Below are 20,255 nucleotides of genomic sequence, written 5' to 3' on the forward strand. Positions count from 1 at the left end.
GAGCTCTACTTTGCCTGTACTCAGTATGCAGGAAGATGATATAAAAATACATCTTTTTGTCTTATTATTAAAACATCATAAAATGCAAAGTCTTCAACAACCTTTAGGCCATCTTGTAAGATTTTTAATGCACATACACAAGCCTGAGTGCAATTTTTTCCCCCCTTCCTTTATTAAAATATAGATGGTTAAAGCTTAGAGGGAGAAAGACTTAAAATCAGAAAGAAATACTGGGGAACACAACAACTTATTCCTATTTAATTATTCAACATACTTTACCTTTCACTAAACTTACTTTCTGAAATATGCATGATACTGTAACTATTAAACAGGGGGAAAATAGTCAGTGTGACCTCTTGTTTTTCAGCAAACAATCTGACAATGCCTTAGTTTATCTCCAGCCTGGAAGGAACTGAGTTACTGGGCTAGTAAGTTTTGACACCTTTTCTTACCAGAAAGTGCAATGCCTGTTTTTAAAACAGCACTGCCCAAATTAAAAAGTGCTGCATCATGAGATAATAAATGGTACCATGAATGTTTACAGTGAAGCCTAATCCTTTTGTAGATGAGTTCACAAGTCTGCCAACACATGTTGCCCTTGGTAAAGAAGTTTCAGACAAAAATAAGTATGATTTGTTTTGTTAAATCACATTGATCTTACTTACCTACTTACTACTATTGGTCTGCCTTATCTCTCGTTTTCACAAGGTCTCCTTGATGAAAATATATTCAATACATGTTTTTGAAAATAATTATATTTATTTTAAAATTGAATTTTAAAAATCATTGGGTAAGAAGGTCTGCTTTGTTTCCTATTTTGTCTATAATGAAATGTTTAATGTAAAATTGTAACAAAATCTACTTATAGCCAAGGATAAAACACTGATTAATTTTGGAGTTCTTTGTAGCATAACTGCAAGAGTTGGTGCTTTTTGACACCCAGGAAAATAGGAACTCTCATATAGTATCAGATTAAGAAAAATGTATGCGCTAATGACCTCTGTAATATAGTAACCCAAATTTAGGCCAGATGTATGTGAACACTTTTGGTCCTGATTTTATTTGTTTGCTTGTTTATTTTTCTTTCTCTGGATGCCTGATTTAGTGATTGTTTCTATTTCCTGTTTCTAGTCCCACATATGCAGGTGGAGGGATGTTTTAGAAGAAAACTTGTTGGTATTTCTTAAAGAAAAAAGAAGGGAAAATGGCTGATATTGCCCTCTGGAATAGTTTGAGTGTGAATAATACTTACTCTGTCTCAAATAAGAAGATGGTACAACATTTAATATTCTTTTCATTTACAACTTTGCTGTGCCATAAAGCCCCATAGGCACCCCCAAGTATTTGGCCTGTGGACTCCTCCTTTTGATGTAAAAAAGCTCAGACCTGTTACTTATGAAATATGCAATATAGCCAAGTCAATAATTGGTTAAAAAGAAAATTTAAGACTAAATGCAAAAGTTGAAGAGGCCAAATATTATTCTACTTTTGATTTGAATTCTTCTGGTGTTTTTTTTTTAATTTTTTGCTTTTCACAGGGATTACAGCCTAGATTCAAAAAGAAATGTAGAAGCCATGGCATAAAATACTGCAACACCTTACATTTTTGTATGTGCTTCACTGAGAGCAAGATTCAGAAGCTATGCCTGGCAGCATAGGGTCTCAAATGCATAGAGAAAGTAAGGTGCCTTATGATGATAAAAGATCTAAAAAGCTCAGCAGTGACTTGTCAGGAGGTAGCAAATGAGAAATGAGGAGAGCAGGTTTTTAAATCTTTCCCCTTTAGGGAGCTTAGGTGCTTTACAAAGTATAAGGAAGAAGCATATTTATATTTCAAAATAGCTACAGTTCTCAGAGTCTGGGGGGATTTTACTCTTTTTGATGAAATAGCATAAGAAATGATCATATGATATTCCATGGGGTAAATCAGACAAACAGCATTCATCTGAGGGTTTCTTTGTGAGTTTGGGGGAGTAAAGCCACCCCTGACTGGAGACAATCAGTAGGGACCATCTAAGCAAAGTGGACATACTGTGGGACTGTCTGTGGGACCAGGTGTGTTCAAATGCCCTGAGGGAGTGGGCTGATGTCATTATGAGACCACTCTCTAACATCTGTAAATGATCATGGTGACAAGAGAAGATCCCAAATAACTGGAAAAATAGTAAATATATCCAATTTCAATAAGTCAAGAAGGAGGATGTGGGGAACTACAAGTTATTTTGCAGGAAGTTTATGGAGAAAATTCTCCTGGAAGTAATTTCCACATGCATGAAGGGCAAGGAGGTGATTTGGAATAGCCAGTATGGATTTAGGACAGGCAAATTCTGCCTGACCAATGTAACTGTCTTCTACAATGAAACAGCTGTCTGTCTGGGGAAGAGCAGTGGGTGTTTCTCCTGACTAGTTAGGCTTTTGACATGGTGTACCACAACGTCCTTGTAGCCAAACTGGGCAGACCTAGGCTGGATGGGTAGTTTCAAAAATGGGTGCAGATTGATGGAACTGCCAGGCTGAAAGAGCAGTAGCTGGTCACTAGTGATATTTCCCCAAGTTCAGTACTGAACCTGAACTGCTGACAGTCCTCACCAACAACCTGGGTGACAGTGGCAAACTCTCCCAGCAGGTGTTACCAAGATGCTAGGAACTGTCAATATACTGGAGGGCAAGGCTGCTGCTCAGAAGGCTGAAAATAGGCTGGAGAACTGAGCTCACAGAAGCCTCATGATGTTGAAAGACAAATGCAAGTCCAGCACCTGGGACAGAATAACCCCATGCAACAGTACAAGCTTCTAGCACTATCTAGCAGACATTCTTGCAGAAAAATGCCTGGAGATGCTGGTGAACAAGATGAACAGGTGTCCTAGCAGTGGTGAAGACATGACATATGAGAAGACTGGTAGCTGTGTTTGTTCAGGCCCTTTAAAGAAGGAAAAGGGGAGAAATAACTGCTGTACTTAACTGCATATGGATGGTTACAGGGAAAATGGAGCCAGAGGCTTCTTGGAAATACATAGCAAAGGGTTGAGGCAACTGACACAAAAGGCAGAAAGAGAAATTCAGAGAAATTTGTTTGGATGTAAGGGAGGAAAATGTTTCCAGTAAGGGAGGTCAAAGGCTCAAAAAGGGACAAAGAGAATGGTAGGCACAATTCCTCCTTATAGGTATCTGAAGCCACTGGACACAGCCATTAGCAACCTGATTTAACTTTGAAGTCAGCCTGTGCATGACTGAGATTGGGATCTTCAGCCAAACCAGACTTCCAGAAATCCCTTTCAAACAATTTTCTCCCTGATTCCCAGTCTTCTCTCCTCTTGAACGAAAGCAACAAAGTCTCACTCCTAAAATTACCTTGAATATACATGTATTTGTGGTTTGGTTTTATTTCCTTTTTCTTTGTTTTTGTTTTTATTGTTATTGCTTTTGTTTTTCCCCATCCTGGAAGATGTCATTACTCTGTAAGCAGCATTGATGTTAGCATGCACAAGCATACATGTGATTTATATCTTAGAAGAATGGTTTTAAATGGTAAAAAAACCCCAAACCATAATGTTTATCTGTATACCTTAAATGTTGTAAAAAAACCTGGGTTACTTTCTGTTATTGTTTTGCAGTCAGTTTTTCCATTTTATGTGGAAGCTTTGAAAGATCAATGATCATTCCAGCATGCTAGTTAAAAACCTCTTTTTCTTCAAAATGCAATACCCAGCATGATTTTAGTAAATGCCTGTGGGAGACTTATTAAGGAACCCCAGAATAACTTTGCTCCATCACTTTTTCATTTCCATCAGCTTTTCAGGAGTCAATTACTTTTATTTTTGTATGTGAACACCTGGAATGTTGCAGAGTTTATAAAGAACTTAAATTTGGTGGACCAGCTTCTCACCTGTGATAAAAACATGATTGTGTGTTTGTGTATCTGTACACACATTGTAAAGGGGACTTGTAGGCACTGTTGAACAGCCTCAGCTCACACAGTGTCAGGATGATAACTACAAATAGTTTACAGCAGCTGACATTTGAGATCCTTGCTTCCTGTTCCCCAGCTTTATGGGATGGCAATAAAGGAATGCTGAAGGATGCTGCTGTACATCAGGCTCTACATCACTAGATATCTCCTTACACTGAGGTATTCTTGGTGAGTGCTGTGGTCTGAGCTGCTGCTTATTTTAGTGTATGAAACTCGATATTAATATGGTTGGAAAACCCAACCAAGATCCTAATCTGTATGTATAAAATGAGAAACCAAGAACCTAACTGCTAAAATGAAAAGCAGTGCCCAAACTGGCACTTTTAGCTAGTTTAGATTAGTAGAATGGTGAGTGGTGGGAGGGGAGGAGTCTCTTCAGAAAGATAAAGGAGCAAAACTATATAATTAACAGTACTGACAGTACTGAAATTGATGTCAGTTCTTAGAGACTAATCAACATGTGGCTATCAAAATATAAATTTTTCATTTTTTCTATTTAGCAGCTCAGAACATGCATGCTTCTGAGTAAAATTAGTGTTTAAAAGATATACACACCAGATCCACACATGACTAGTCAGAAACAAGTTTTTACTTTCCTGATTTTTACACTGTGCTACTCACCTTGAAATGGAAATGCTGAAGGTGTACCAAATACTACACTAGTTGCAAATGCCAGTGCCCCTTCTTGTGTTTTATGCTTGCCTTTTAGCATGTGGAAGAGACCTACAAATTGATGAAAACTAAGAAACAGTGACACTAACTCAAAAATGAAACTAGCTGAAGGAATAAAGAGAGAACATTCATGTAATAATTGTTGTTCATAACCACATTGTGCTCTAAGGCCACAGTATTCAGCTGGGGATTTTTCAATCAGAAAAATATAAATACAGGCTGTGTAAGACAAAGGCTGCCAATCTGGTGTTTCCAGAATATGGTAAATTTATCATGTCATACATGTGCAGCATGTACAAAGGCTCCTTTGGACATGAGTCAGACTTACCAAGTGAGCATCTGTAAAACCAGCTGCACTCTATAGGTGCAACAGATCATTTCAGTTCTTCCCAGGAGGGTTGACCACACTGTGAAAGCAAGCAGAGAACCTTTCTGAAAGCATGTCTTTCAGGACATGCTTTCACATGCATGGTGTCACACAAGCTGCATGTGAGTACTGCAGATTTGCTCAGATTTTCAGAAGTTGTACAAAGAGATTGGGAACTGCTCGTGTGCAGCAGCATCATGACATAAACAAAGACTACATTTTTCAATATTTTCACTGACAAAATTCTTGGGTTTCAAAACAGGTCAGCTTACTTACTGCTTTGTCTGCTGCTTTTTCTTTGGTTGTTTGCATATAACTTGTTTGTTTCAACATGGTGATAAGAGTTCTGTGTCTTCAGATGTATTTACCAGTTTTCTGCAACAGCAGGACACCAACATGAAACTACCAAGTATCCTCTGGTCGTAAACATGCAGTCAACTTGAGTGTAATGGTACATGCAGGTAAAATAGACACCCTGTGCTCCTATAGCAACAGGGTGTTTGCCACATCTACACTGCACAGCTGCTGTAGTTGCATTTAGTTGCTCTAGTTGTATTTTTGGTGAGCTTTCACTGCTTTTAATGGAGTAGCAATACCTATGGTCCTACACTGAGGCTGGGAGCTGAAAAGATTACCCTTTCCACTATGTATTCAGGACCCCTGAATTGGTGGGGCAGGAGCATCCAACCCCTGTGGATCAACTTGAGTCTGGATCTATCTCTTTTCCTGAAATTTTGGTGCCGATAGCAGCACAATCTTGGTTTTTTCCAGTTCCCTCTAAATTATATTTTAGCTGTCTGCAAATCTAGAAACATGGTTACCAAATGAAATTCTGAAGGTATTGTATCAGCTTCCAATGAATGAGACAAGACCATATTTGTCTTTACAACCAGCAGCCTTTTAATTCAGCCGCAGTCAGCATCCGGCATGTGTGTGTACTGCAGTGCTTTCTGCAACAGCGCTTGTGACAGTCACATACCAGGCTACTTTTAACTTGCCCTTTCAATACCAGCCTCTTTGTATTTCATCCTACCGCTGCATCACTGCATGCAGAGTAGTCCACATTAAGTCTTCATTTTGCCCCCCCCCTTTTTTTTTTTTTTTTTTTTTTTTTTTTTGACTGTATGGATCTTTAGGTCTGCTTTGGAAAAAAAAAAATTCAAACATTCTACAGATGCTTGCTTGCATGGAAGAACTCTACCATGGACAATAACAAGAAGAGATCTGTTTTTCTTCCCTCCTCTGTTTCTGACAGTTGATTATGAACATCAGGTAAGATGTGGTAACAGTTAAGGACTGAGCAAAAGGTTCTTTTCTGAAAACTGGCCATTACATTAGCTTGTAGAATTGAAAAAAACCCAACAGATGATCAGGTATATCAGTACTTCTCAATGCTGCATGCATTCATCCTCATTTAATCTGGAGTGGACCAGAATTACAGGACAAAACGGAAAACTTGACTCTGACATCACTGTAACAAACAAGGTTTCTTTCTCACCTTTTTTAGCCCTCTCCCCTCCACTTCTCTGCATCACCTTTTGAATGGCACAGAACACGGCAAAATAAACTACAATACTCTGCTTTTAATTATCCTTGCTCAGCAACATTTCCCCTCATTAATCAATAGTCGTGGCAGAAGACCACGACCCGCCAGCCGTCTTTAAAGTTGTCTTAAGAGAAACAAGAGGTCTTTAGCACCTGACCCGTACTACCTTTACTCACTACCTCTCGAGCGCAGGTACACGGGCCAAGCTCGCCACCCCACCGCCCAGGGAAGAGGGGCCCCGCCAAGCCCTCGGCTCTCCCGCCGCCGGAGCTGCCGTGCGTGTCTCCCTTCTCCCTCTGGAGGGAGACACAGTCCAGTTTTTGGCTGCCGCCGGCGCCGCCGCGTCCCTCCTGCCCCTGCTCCGGCAGCCGCGGCGCCCCTTCCCCGGGGCAGCTGCCCTGCCCTGCCCTGCCCTGCCCGGCCCGGCTGCTCCCTCCCCGCCCGGTGCCCCGGCCTCCCACCGCAGGGGCAGAGGGGTCCCGGGGGAGCGCGGCGGGGCCGCCGGGGGTCCGCGGGGATCTCCCCGGCTACACGCGCCTGGGGGTAAACTTCGCACCCCCGCCCCGCCGCTCGGAGCGGAGAGGAGAGGAGAGAAGGGAGAGCTGCGCGGCGGAGCGGCGGCGGAGGGAGGCGGCCCAAGCCCCAGTGTGCGGGGGCGGCGGGCGCTGCCGGCTGAGCCCCGCTGCTCGGTCAGACAAAACGGCGGCCACCGGCACTTGCTCCCTCCTCAGGGCTGGGGAGGAGAGGCGCGAGTGGCCGGATAAATACGGGGGAGGAGAAGGGCGTCTCTCCCTCTCCCCACCTCCCTCCACCTCCTCCCTCCCCCCCGCCGTGGAGGGCGCGCTTGGAGCTGCCTCTGTCTGTCCGGGCGCCCGGGGCGTCGCCGCGCCCTTCCGCGGTGCGGTGCCGTGCGGTGCGGTGCGCGCAGGCTGGGCGCAGGAGGCTGCTGCTGCTGCTGCTGCTGCTGCTGAAGGTGAAGCTCTTGCTCTCCAATTACTTTTCCCAAGAGAGAGAGAAGGAGGCAGCAGGAGGGGGAAGTCGTGCTGTGTGTGGAAGGCACACCAATCAGAGATGCTCTAACGGAGGGACTGCTGCAGGACGCGCAGGCTTCTCCTCCTTCCTCTGTCGACGGAGCTGAATCGGGACCACGCGCAGCTGGCGTAGGGACCGGACCCGTACTGGGCTGCAGGACTTACTATCTCCGCTTTTCCAATAGCTCAACCATACTTCGTCCTCTCTATTTTTTCCTTTTTTTAATACTCTGAAATCGTGCACAAGAAACACTCCAAGTCTTCTCTCCATTCCCAGTTGCTTCACCCTTCCCCTAGCATCTCTTAGCCGGATTCCTGCTATATTCCCAGAGAGGCGGGGTGAGAGAGCCGGGTCCCGCGGGCGGCTGCTGCCCCAGCCCGGCCGAGCCGAGGGGAGCCGAGCGGAGCGCGGCACGGCGCCGCTCCATGCCCCCGAGCGCTGGCGGGGCGCGGGGCGTGTGCCGGCGATGCCCGGGCGGTAAGGCTGGAGCTCCCCCCGGACGGGAGGCGGCCGATCGCTAGGCATTTCTAGCAAGAATCGGGACTGCAGGTAGGTGAGCGGAGCGCTCCAGGGTCGTGTGTCTGTCTGTGTGTCTGTCTGGACGCTGGTGGGGCCGCCAGGTGATACCCTTCGCGTCTGGCGGAGACCCCGCGGGCGGCGGGCGCAAGCGGCCGCGGCGGGGCCAGGTGTGAGGTGCGCGGAGCGGCTGCCGCGGGCTGCGCCCTCCCGCTGCCCTAAAGTTGGACGAAGCCGGATGTGAAGAAGAGCTGCTTTGCCGTCCTTCTGCTGGGCACCTGGAGCAGCCTGCTACAGCCTTTCGCCGGACGATTCTTAAGGCTTTTGTTTTCCCTTTTAATTTTCTTTGATTTTACTTCAAAGAACAGTTCAATAGAGCCGAGAGGGACTCGGGGGGGAGCAGGGGAACCCACCCGGTTTTCAACTTTTATGGAACTGGTGTCCGCTAACTCGCAGGACCTTCGGGCACTTGGGGGTTACTGTGCCCGGACACTTTATCAGCCGCCTTTAAGAGAACGGCTGGAAGAGCGGGTAGTCGCTTTTTGCGTCCTCTAGAAACAAAACAAACAAGCAAAAAAAGATTCGTGGCTCCGTTTCTTTCTATGCGTAGTGCTCTTCAAGTTGTGACTATATAGTATGAAACATACCGTGTCTATCCACGTTGCTTTTGCAGAGAAAGTTTTAAAATAACCTGCTTTATTCCTGTGGAGCTGTAGGACACCAGGTTATCAATGCAAAGAATAAAGAGCAAGAGCTTGGACTGCCCTGTTAGGGGTTGCCACGCATGGCTCTTCTGTATGTTTCATTCCTACGGGAGTTAAAATGATTGTTTAAAGCATTTTAAATTATATGTGTAGCTACAGTTCTCTTTCCAGCTTTTGCTTGAAGCTTATCAGTTTTTTTTTTTTTTTTAAGTACCTTATTTCTACCACCCTCCCCCTCAGTAGACACTGGCTCAGTATTTAAAGAACCTTGCTTTGACTCCTGCAGAACTGTCAATTTAAATAATAAACATACTCAACTCCTTTCTCTGAAAACCCCATAAAGGATTCCAGGTCATAGGGTCTTTGCACCACAGTGGATACATTTAAATTACTATTGACTAAATGATAATTGTTTTCTGGTTTCTTTGTCTTACCAACTAGTTTCAGACTTTAGCATTCAGCCTACTGTATGTTTAACACTTTAAAGCTACTTTATGGGCTAATTTAAGTCAAATTGAGAAATTAAGATTCTTTCCTGTAGTGTTGGATACACATTTGAAACATAGTAGATCAGTGATGCTAAGAGGATAGCTTAGCTGAAGTTGAAAAAGAGCATACTAAGATATTTTTATCAGAGGTGGCAAAGGTTGCAAGTTTCATTATACTTTTTCACATTAATTGGGCTGTCATCTCATACTGATGCCTAAATTGTTTTGTGAGTGTATAATTAACAGTAGTAAAATAATTCTTATACATTTCACTGTTAATATTTTATTTCAGAGAGCTGAGGCTGCTGAGGCAGTACTGAAAACCATGTGGGTTTTGTTTCACATAGTCCCAATTTACAGTAGTTAATCTTATGAATGTAAACTACATCAGAACCATAATTTCAGTGGAAAGCTTTGCTCAGTTGATACAGCAAATCAGATTTACTACTCACTGGTTCTGCATATTTTTTTTTTGTACATAGAAGGTCCCTCAAAAATGTGGTATTAACTTTAGATACACTGATGGTAGTGGGGGACTGAGATAAAATCTTGATTCTGTCTTGCTGTTTTAATCAGAGAATGATGACTAAGCTGCCAATACTGGACACACGGGGTAACTTTTTTACCTGTTTCATGATCTGAGGGATCTCAGCTTTATGTGTAAATGCCTGTAGTGCACTTGATTATTCTGGTGGGGAATACCTGAAAAACTTGTTCTGAATGAAAGTAAATAGATGTGTGTACAGATGGATATTGGAGATTGTTTTACTGGCAGGTTGCAAAGTGATGATTCATTGAGCCCTATCTAGATTTACATAAAGCAAATAATACTTTATACTGAATTGTTATGGCAGAGAAAAATGTAGCAGCCAAGAAGTCTCATGATTTCATCACAAGTGATGACAGACTTGGTAAAGGACATCTTTACAAATACAGGGAGTAGGTTTTTGGTAAGCAAAATATAACCATGACGTTTTTCAGATCTGAGCATCTTCACACCAAACTCTATTGCTGTCCGTGTTGCTACTTACCAACCAGTGTAAAGCCTAAATAATGTACTAGAAAGATGTTACATTTATTATGTTGTATGTTTTGCTTACTATAAATAAGTAATGCAACAGTGCTAACTAGTTATCTCACTAAAGGAAATCACTGACTTGGAAGACAGAACATCACAATACCTAATACTCATCTACACAGAAATGTGATCACCATCTTGAAAAATTATTCTGAATGATACAACTATGAGTGAGCAAGCAGTTCTATGCCTCTGTTTTATCTTCTGCAGGATTTTATTAGAAATGCTTCATTAAGTAACATTATTCTGCAGCTGTTTGCTCACTGAAAATTAAAATAAAAATCAGGAAATTTATCCAGTAGAGCAGTAATATTTCCTTTGTTAAGTACTGAAAGTTCAAATAAAATCCTTTAGCTTCAGTGTGCCAGAAGCACTGAGTACATCCTATTTTTGTGATGTATGGATGGCATTTACAGATGCAATTCATCAATGTATTTATTAGTCAAATGTCATCAAACAAAGAAGATAAATGGCAGTAAACAAAGACTGCATGGTAATACAGAGGCTAAAGCAACAGAAGACCCTACAATCTAATTAATTAACGTTCAGTTTCATATTTCCAGTCTGTATTTAAATATCTCATTTAAATGTCTTTCATCATTTTTCTATTGCATGTCCAAGTAATTCAGGTAGAAAAAGCTTTTTATTGGAAAATGTATTTTTCATTTACCTTTTGAAATGCTGAATTTTGAAGGCATTGAAGCAAAATTTGTTTAAGATGAGTGCAACAGAAGGGTCCTGTGCCAGCAGAACTGAATACTGACCTGTCCCTGTTCATGACCATTTTTGTGTTGAGGGTTATCCCCAACTGATGTAGGCTTTCATTGCTCCCTTGGAGTAGTTGCAGCTCTGACATTTTAAACCAGCTGGAGTATTTGCACCATTATCCTTACATCACTGAATTTAAGAGTGTACTACTTAGAAGGATTTGGCTTGTGTTTTGTTTTATTATTTTTTTTCAGCATGATAAAACAATTACATAGTATACTCAGCTTCACAGAGTCCATTGCAAGCACACACTTTCACATTTGGAATATTTTTTAAAAACAGAAGTTCACTCTTAGGGCTCTTTCAACAGGAAATTTGGCTCATTGATTTGGTTTTATAAACTGTTAATGTTTACTTCAAAACAATTCTCCTCATGACTAAGTTCAGATATATAACATTCACCAGACATAGGAATGAATGTGGAAACATCAACAGTAATGTTGTTCATTTTTCCCGGTGACAGCTACAGAGCTATCTCCTTTTGCTCTTGTAGAACTTGGGAAGATAGTGAGGCTTATGCTTTGTTTCTTTATATACCCAAGCCAGCCACTCTTGTTTGCCATATGTAGTGAGTTATTTATCAAAAGAGATAACAAAATAATAACAGCCAACTAACATACCTTTTCACAGTACTAGTACAGAACAGTCATGTTTTTAAGATAAAAAATTCAAGACATCTTCATATAGCTTCTTTCATGTCATGTGTTTTGAAAAACACTTTGGAGATAGAAAAGAGAAAGCAAGGACCTTATCCTTTACTAGTTAAAGTAGTTAACATAACCAGGTATGGAATGACTGTACATAGTTAGATAAAATGGGATGAGATCACTGAAAAAAGCTTTCTTAGCTTTTTCTTCTGACAGAATACATTGATACAGTGATCTGTAGAATGCACTTCAAGCTGTTGCTTGAAATAGCACTGGAAAATGCTTTGTATGGATTTGATCCTTAGTCCTTAACTAAACACTTATAGGAGAAGCTCCTATATGCTTTGTGGAGTGGAAGAATCATTTATATAATTGCATGTGTAAAAAGTTAGAAAATGCTTTTCCCCCTCATCTTTGAAGTTTATCAAACCTAATCTGTGCTATGTTCATAGCTTGCATTTTCTAGTTGCCTCACTTCTCATCTTGCTGATCTTGTAATAGGAAACTTGAACACAGGTCTCTTGGCACCAGGACAGCGTTGTGTACAGCCGCCTCAGCTGTGAGCATCCCTTTAACAATGCCAAGGGGGAAGCCACGGTACAGGGTAGCACTCAGCTGAAAGCACACAAAGCTTTTTTTGACTCCAGGGTGTTTGGTAATCTTCTATGCCTATATCACAAATCAAAGCTAATGTGGCAGAAGGTGCTTTACATTGGCAAACTTCACAAGTAAATAATAAACACAGTTCAACAAACCTAGCTGGTTGTATAAATAGCAAAATATTAATAAACGAGTCAGTAAATATCAAACACTTTTAAAATAGATAAATTTTTAGTCTTGGTTGTATGCTGGCCTCTCTCTCTGTGGAATATTTCTTGCCCTCTCTGTGGCTGTAATAATGTCCAGTATTTGAAGATGAGGTACTGGACTAGACGGACCACCGTCTTGATTCAATAAAGCAATTTCTTCTTGAAATGCAAGGAGGCAGTATTGCAGTACTGCATATTTATTTTACTTACAAGAACCAAAATGCAAGAACCAAACTGCAATTGCTTAGTGTACTGCTTTTGGGTTTTTTTTCACTTTTAAAAGCAGGATATAAAACATTTCTAAAATAAATCTGTCAGTAACATGCAGTCTCACACCAGCTCTTTTAGAGACAGGAGCACAGACCTGACTAGTCTCTCACATTTGCAGTGATACTCTCATATTGGATTTCTTCTACTCCCTCACTGCATTTTCTGCATCACATATTGATAAGGCAGAGCTGTGGCCTCTGATCCATCCTGCCACAAAGCAGTCAGTTATGTAGTGGGTGTTCTCCCTCATCTCTGTCTGACAGGTTGTGTCATGGACAGGATAGAGAGTGTGCCTCAGCCCTTGGGTCCCCCAGTGGATTATCATGCTCATCTGAGCATCTTTATACAGAACAATCTTCCTGGTTACAGGTTGTCCCTGCCTTACCCCTCACCATGTGAAACTGTGTATGAGAGAACCTGTACCAAAGCCTCTGAGGTGCAGTCTTAGGATAGGTGCTGCCTTTGGCCTCATGACTGTGCATTTGGGAGAGCTGTGAGCACTGCATCCAAACCATGTACTCTAGATCCCCTCTAAGTTGAGACTTTCAGTGTTTGCTCCCATTTAAGATACCTGTTTGGCCTCTCAGGTTCTAGGCTTAATGATATTTTGTCACTGGGTATTGTGTTACTGCATTTAATGACCCTGCAAAGTCACACAGAACGGCTTGATGGCTCTGAGGAAAGCTAAAGCCTCGCTGTGCTATTTGTATGTTGTAAACTGTTTGAAATGTGGATCTTTTCCAGTAAGGGATGAAAGTAAAACTTGTCTCATGGTTTATCTAAGATGAGTTAGTAGTTTTAGTTCAAGTCCCAGAAGTCATCACTGGGAAAAATTAGAATTTATTCCTGCTGTGTGCAGAGAAGCAAAACTTGAGGTCCGATCATGTGAGACATTTCAGCTGGGGTGGCTTCAATGGGACCAATCAGATAAATTATGTGATTTAAGTCTTTTCTGAAGTGAGCCAGAATAAATATTTCTAACTGCTTAGACTGATCTGCGCTGAAGGCATGTAGGGGGAGTGCTGTTTTGATAACTATGTTTGTGTCTGTATTATGGGTATAAATTTAAGACTTGAGCTTTATTTCAGTGGTTTACCACTCCTACACCTTTTATGAAGCTTCGATCCCATTATATTCAGAAGAGAGACTATATAACAACAAGTATATTTCAGAAAGATTCTACAGGTGTATGGGTACTCTGCATTATAAAGTTAGAGGCTACTTTTGCAATAATGTAAATTTTCAAATGTGGTGTTGCTGGTGTGGCACCAAAGTAAAATAGCACTTTCTGACTAAGCATATCAGGCTCTGGTATTTGTGCAGGAAATTAGGTCATGTTTAGAGCCTAATTGCAGAAAAAAGGATCTGTTTCAGCACCATTAAAAGAAAAGAATACCCTCACTGGGGTATATACTCTCTTCAGACTCTTACCTGTACCTGTGAATTTAAGATATAAAAAAAACTCAATCTATGCATTGCAACAAATAAGCTATTATTAAACAAGATGGGAAGTTTCACCTTAAGATCTGGTAACAGCAGCAAATACAGGGAGATAAGTTCAGTTCTATGGGCTTTCTGGAATCAAGACACAAGAAATATTGTATTTATATGCAAACATAACATGCCATAAATTTAGATATGGTATTATCAGCCAGTACTCTGACATTTCTCATTATTATGATGCTGCTTCTTTTCTGTTCACTCTAGATTCACGAGGGATAAACCTTGCATTGGAATTAAGGTAATATTTAAAATGCATTACTGCCAAAGTGTCCAAACCTTCATATGAGGGCACTACGCTATTTTTTGTGCAATGGATGTTCAAATAAAGAAGAGGTTGTGAATCCTGGTTGAGCTTCTGATTTAGGAAATGTTGGAGTTTTTTTTCCTAATGCAGATTCATTTTTCCTTTATGGCAATGATATTTTATTATTCTGGTTATAAACATTGTCATTGTGATTGTTCTCGTTTAGCCCCAGTAGGCAGCTCAGCCCACTCAGCCACTTGCTCACTCCCTCACAGTGAGATGGGGAAGAGAATTGGAACAGTAACAGTGAGAAAACTTGTGGTTAAGACAGTTTAATAGGTAAAGCAAAAGCTGCACACACCAGCAAAGCAAAACAAGGAATTAATTCAGCACTGTGCACTGGCAGGCAGGGGTGCAGCCATCTCCAGGACAGCGGGGCTCTGTCACATGGAGCAGTGACTTGTGGAATGTATGCCAATTCCTGCTTCTTCCCTTCCTGTGGCTTTGAGCATGACCTCATATGATATGAAATATCACTCTGGCTATTTGGGGTCAGCAGTTCTGCACCTCCAATCTTTTCACTGGTGGAGCAATGTGAGGAAGAGAAAAAAGGCCTCAATGCTGTTTAAGCACTGTGTAGCAGTAACTAAACACATCTCTTTTATCAACACTGTTTTGGTCACAAATCTAAAACATAGGAACATAAAAGCGACTATAAGAATATTAACTCTATTCCAGCCAAACCCAGTACAATCTCTACCACTTATTCTTACAATTTGCATTACACTTCGGTCCCACGTTGTCCAATATCCTCTCATTAACCACTCCTTTTCCCTTCTCACTCTCTAATATATGCAGGTATTATTCCTTTAGTCTGTGGCCCACCAGTGTATAATGTCCATAAAATGCCAATTGAGTTCATCTAGTCCTTGACTTGGATTCTGTTTGGTATGGAGGACACTCAGGAGAGGAGAGGTGGTTGTTTTGTGGAGTTACTGGGCACAAAAGCCAGCTCAGGTTGCCCTTGCACTGGTTTTCTAAGGCTTGTCCTCACCTGGTTTGGGTGGTTCTTGCTGTAGTACTTACTGTCACATGCAACTCAAATAATGGCTTATGGCAATTTAAATGTGAATCTATTGCAGTGGACCAGGCCATAGGGTTTTACATTGCAGTGAACTTCTCTGATTGCCACTGCTGCAGCATGGCTCTGTCCATAGACCACAGCCTGTTCAGGGGTGTATCTGCTGCAGTGTGGACTCATCCACAGCTGTGGTCACTCTCAGGTGTGCTCCACTGCTCTGGTGTAGCCTTATCCTTGGACCACAGCCCCTTCAGGGGTGTACCTGCTGGGTTGTGGCCTTATCCATGGCTGGGTCACAAATCTGAAACACAATGAGCTGCTACTAAGAAAGGTAACTCTACCACAGCTAAAACCAGTACATTGGTAGAAGTATTTTTGGTGACTCTATTCCAGATTTTGTTTTACCACATAGATCAGTTTGTGACCAAAGCCTAACAACATAAAAGAATGTAACTCTGGGTAACTTTCTTCCCCTGACATACTTCTTTTGCATCAGATGTGATTCTGAGCCCACAGCTTGCAGCTCTTTGTCCATGACCTTGGGCTTTTAGATGACCCTGTGAGGTTTTAGGCAGCTTTAGCCCTCCTGTTTGTGCAGGCTGGAGTGGCATGCACCTGTTTGTGCACATGCAAGTGCGTAGCTGCCTTCTCCCATTCTGCTCATGTCTGCATCCCCTTGTGTAATTGTTGAGGTCACTGATTATGTAAAATGTACTAGGAGGAAGTTTAAGCCTAAATTGTTCTGAATTCTCTCCCTTTGAGGCTGTGGTATGCTTCTTTAGGTTTGAGGATTTTTTTACCAGCTTAATTATTCTTAAGTATTTTAAATACTCTTTGGACTTGCTTTGTTTTTTTGCATCATTATGAAGATATATTTGACACTGAGTAAATACACACTTGGTATGTTCTCTCATTGGAAGAAAAATTTAAAATTGCTAATTATTCATCAAATAAACTCTTCATAAAACCTCTCTGTAAGAAAAATGTTGACTCAGCTATTGCTATAGCTGCTTGAATACTCCAAATCTCTTTAATATGACACCTTGTTCCCATTTCCAACATTTTCAACTTGAAAAATTGAGCACCCAGTAATGACACTCATAGTCTCTCCTTCCTCATCATGTCTCAGCTGCTCATAACCTAACTTTTTCTCCTCTGGTTCTCCTTGCCCTTCTTTTTCTCTTCACTGTTCACCTCATCTGCATTGGTGTCATATGATCTTTCCGAATGTCAAGTAAATGCAGACTGCAGTCAGCATTACCAAATTGCTTTCCTGCCAGAAAAGTCTCTTTTCATGTGCATGACCCATCATCTCACAGTTAACTGCAAGTCATTCTGATTCCCAGATTTACAATGTATTTTCTATTTAATGAGCTATTAGACATTATGCACTTTTTAACTTCATTTTTTCTGACTAACTGCTTTCTTCCTGATAATTATAACTTTCGAAAGAAACAATTAATTTGAAACCAATTCTGCAACAGAAGTGTCGTTATTTAGATAGCATTCCTCCATCTACATGCACTAGGGATTATCTCATTGGGATTCATTTATATTTGGAAACTCCTGGAGACCACTATATCAGTCCAATAGCCACCATGGTGTCGTCAATAACATAGACAAGGCTACAGCATATGCTATTTTAATAAAACATAAAATGAAGGTGGATACATGGCTGGCTGGGTAGTTGGTTTTTGCTTTGTCTAAATGAAAAAAAAAATTATAAAAAATTATATAAATATAAAATTATAAAAAATTATATAAATATAAAATCATATAAAATTATACACTTTCTTCACCCATGAGAATGCTTTGAGTAAACCTGAGCACAAACAGAAATAATATTCCTTATGTATTGCAAAGATTTGGACATTTTTGAATTGGTATGTTGTTCTCATATAGTCTTTTGGTAAGGATAATCTGTTAGGATAATTCTTCAAATTAAGTGGTTGTCTAATAGCAAGCTGGCAAAAATTGCAGCTGACTCAGTTACAATGAAGGAATGAGTTCAACATTTGTGGCTCACATGTAAGGTTCCCTTACATCTGTGTATTTATTAAATCTAATAATATGTACTAATGCAGGCTATAACATCCTGGTTTTGTCATTGTGGTTGATTATATCTAGTTAATAGATACAAACTAAATGTATAAGCAGCCTGCCAAAGGATCACCTTGTGGTAAATCCTGATAATCTTTCCACAAATGCTATTTTTTTTTGTTTTTTGCTACTTTGAGTTCCACTGAAGCAAAATATGGAAATGATTAATGGAAGGAAAACTTATCCATGACTCTGCCATGGAAGTTGGTAGAAATATCCCAGCTGCTGTAGAGCAGTCTCTGATAGACTCCCTTCATGGTAGCATATCAGAGCTCATACATCATTCCCACAGTTACTTTGTGGGAATAATATTGAAAATGTTACTGTGAGAAAATTTCCTTTCTCTGAATCTGTACAAGTTAAATGCAGATTCAAAATGAATACAAGATACATACAGTTGAAAAATATGCTGAAAGTTCTGGTAATTTGTAGAATTCTTGTAACCTTTGTAGCTGCAAGGTAAGTGTATTCCCTTCTGTCTTGGATACTGTAAGGTCACAATTTACCTGTGCCTTATGCACCTTTGCACCCCTGTTTAAGAAAATAGCTAAGTGTACAGGTGAGTAATTAGTCAAGCAGATAGCTTTTGTTCCCCTCATTTCTCTGGAACTTTTTGGTTCAGCAGTGCTTCGGTTCAGTTGCAATCTTTTCTGGTTTCTTATCATGGTATCATGACAGGCCTAGTTCTGTCAGCTGAAACAAAATATTTCTCACTAGTGAATGATTCAGGTGATTCAAAGCCAGATTTTTAAAGCAAAAGATTTTTTTGTCTCCCAAACTTCCTACCCATTAAACAAAGAGATAAAATAGTCTGCATGTACCAAATCCTTCCTAAGCTTTACTGTTTTATGGGAAAAAGTAAGAAGCTATGATTTTGTGCTTTGTCCACGGCTATTCTATGAGCTGCAGATTTCAGTCTCTGTGTCTTTTTAGTGTCCTAAGCAATTGTTAGTAATTCATGGCCTTCCTGGAGTGAAAATGTATAGCTGTCTGGTTCTTCTAATTTCTGTGTGTATTCTGGTCTTGACCAGAAGATCTGTATAACTTTTATTTAACACCTGAAAATAACAATTTTCCATTTACTGACCAAGCCATTATGACTTTAAATTATTGTCCCTCCATAGATATAATTCTTCTTTTTATTTTCAGCTGGTACTTGCCTTTGCATGTGAAATACATTTACAACCTTGTAAGCATAACAATCCTTAAAACATTATGTATTGACCCAATATGATGGTCAGTAGCTATGTGACAGTCTACATTATCAACTAAAACCATAAAACATACATGGTTTGCTGTACATACAATATATTCCTAGATCAGGAGTGGGCTGTGGAGTTCAGACCCACAGTGATGATCATAAATAGCAAAGTGACATTGGAGGAAAGATTTAAATGTACATATTTCTCTGTTCTTCCACTTTGGGGGTTGTTCTTTGTTGACTAATTAACATTTTTAAAATTCGGCTTTGCCAAAGAGTGAATCAGACCTACTCTAATGTTTTTAGGTATTGGACTACAGGTAGTTTTGGAGGCAGAGGGAAATGGATGATGGAACTGTCTATATATTAAGTTGGTTCCCACAATATGATTGTTTGTGGTAGAAGTTATTGTTTGAAAATCATTGTTTGCTTTAGTTTCTCCTTTCCCCTCAGATCAGGAGAATCCTTTAACTTAATTCATTGTCCTGCATGAAGTGAGTGATTGGAGCCCACTGGAAAGGGAAATAGAATAGTGGACAAACAATTTCTCTGTTTTGTTTTTCTGAGCTGTTGCTGAGGTTCTCCAGTGAGTCTGATCTTAGCAAAGACTTTCAGATTTTAACCATTAGATCTCTTTTGTGAAGGCGAAAAAAAGTTTCTCTGTTAAAGTACTTCAGTAATGGCCAGAGTCAGAGAACAAGTGGGACTACAGTCTAACAAGAGAAGGAACTGAGAATGTAAGAGAAGTACTTCTTTGCACTTTGATGAATACTTTGTCAAATTCTTTCTGCTGGTTAGTGGCAGACAGTGTTTCACATAGCACTGTTACAGGACAAATGCAAATTTGTCCAGGCACTGAGTAGTTGTTTCCACTTTGGAGGAAAGAAACTGTACCTGGCCTCTGCCTTCTGTTCTATTTTTGTTTTATGCTCTTTTCATATTTTTGGAAGACATTTCATTAGAGTTTCCCAAAAATGTCTAACCATGCATTGTAGAAAAGAATGTCTGCCTATGACTTTCTATGGAAACCTGGTTTGTAAGGCCTTTTCATTTTTAACTTTTGTAAATGCTTTCTAGCATTGAAGAAAACAAAACCATAATTGGGGAACAGGAGAATGTCCATGTCCTTTCTTTTTTTAATTTAAACCCTTTTTAACTTAGGCTTCTGCCCAAGAAACACTTCCTTTGAAAAATTAACCTAAATTTATTGTTCTACTACTTTTTTTTGTGTTTTTTTTTCTTGTTTTTTAAGAATTGTT

General features: G+C 40.4%; 1 protein-coding gene across 2 annotated transcripts in view; it reads left to right on the top strand.

The window, feature by feature from the left end:
* Positions 1 to 7,518: 7,518 nt before the first annotated feature.
* TAFA2 (TAFA chemokine like family member 2) overlaps positions 7,519 to 20,255 on the top strand; it is a 178,207-nt gene continuing 165,470 nt past the window's right edge. For both annotated transcript variants that reach the window (XM_059847010.1, XM_059847009.1), the window contains exon 1: positions 7,519 to 8,136. The gene's annotated coding sequence lies outside the window, so the exon portion shown is untranslated. The remainder of the gene's footprint in view (positions 8,137 to 20,255) is intronic.

This window comes from Haemorhous mexicanus, chromosome 5 (genome assembly GCF_027477595.1).
Source record: "Haemorhous mexicanus isolate bHaeMex1 chromosome 5, bHaeMex1.pri, whole genome shotgun sequence".
In the NCBI taxonomy this organism is placed as follows: domain Eukaryota; kingdom Metazoa; phylum Chordata; class Aves; order Passeriformes; family Fringillidae; genus Haemorhous; species Haemorhous mexicanus.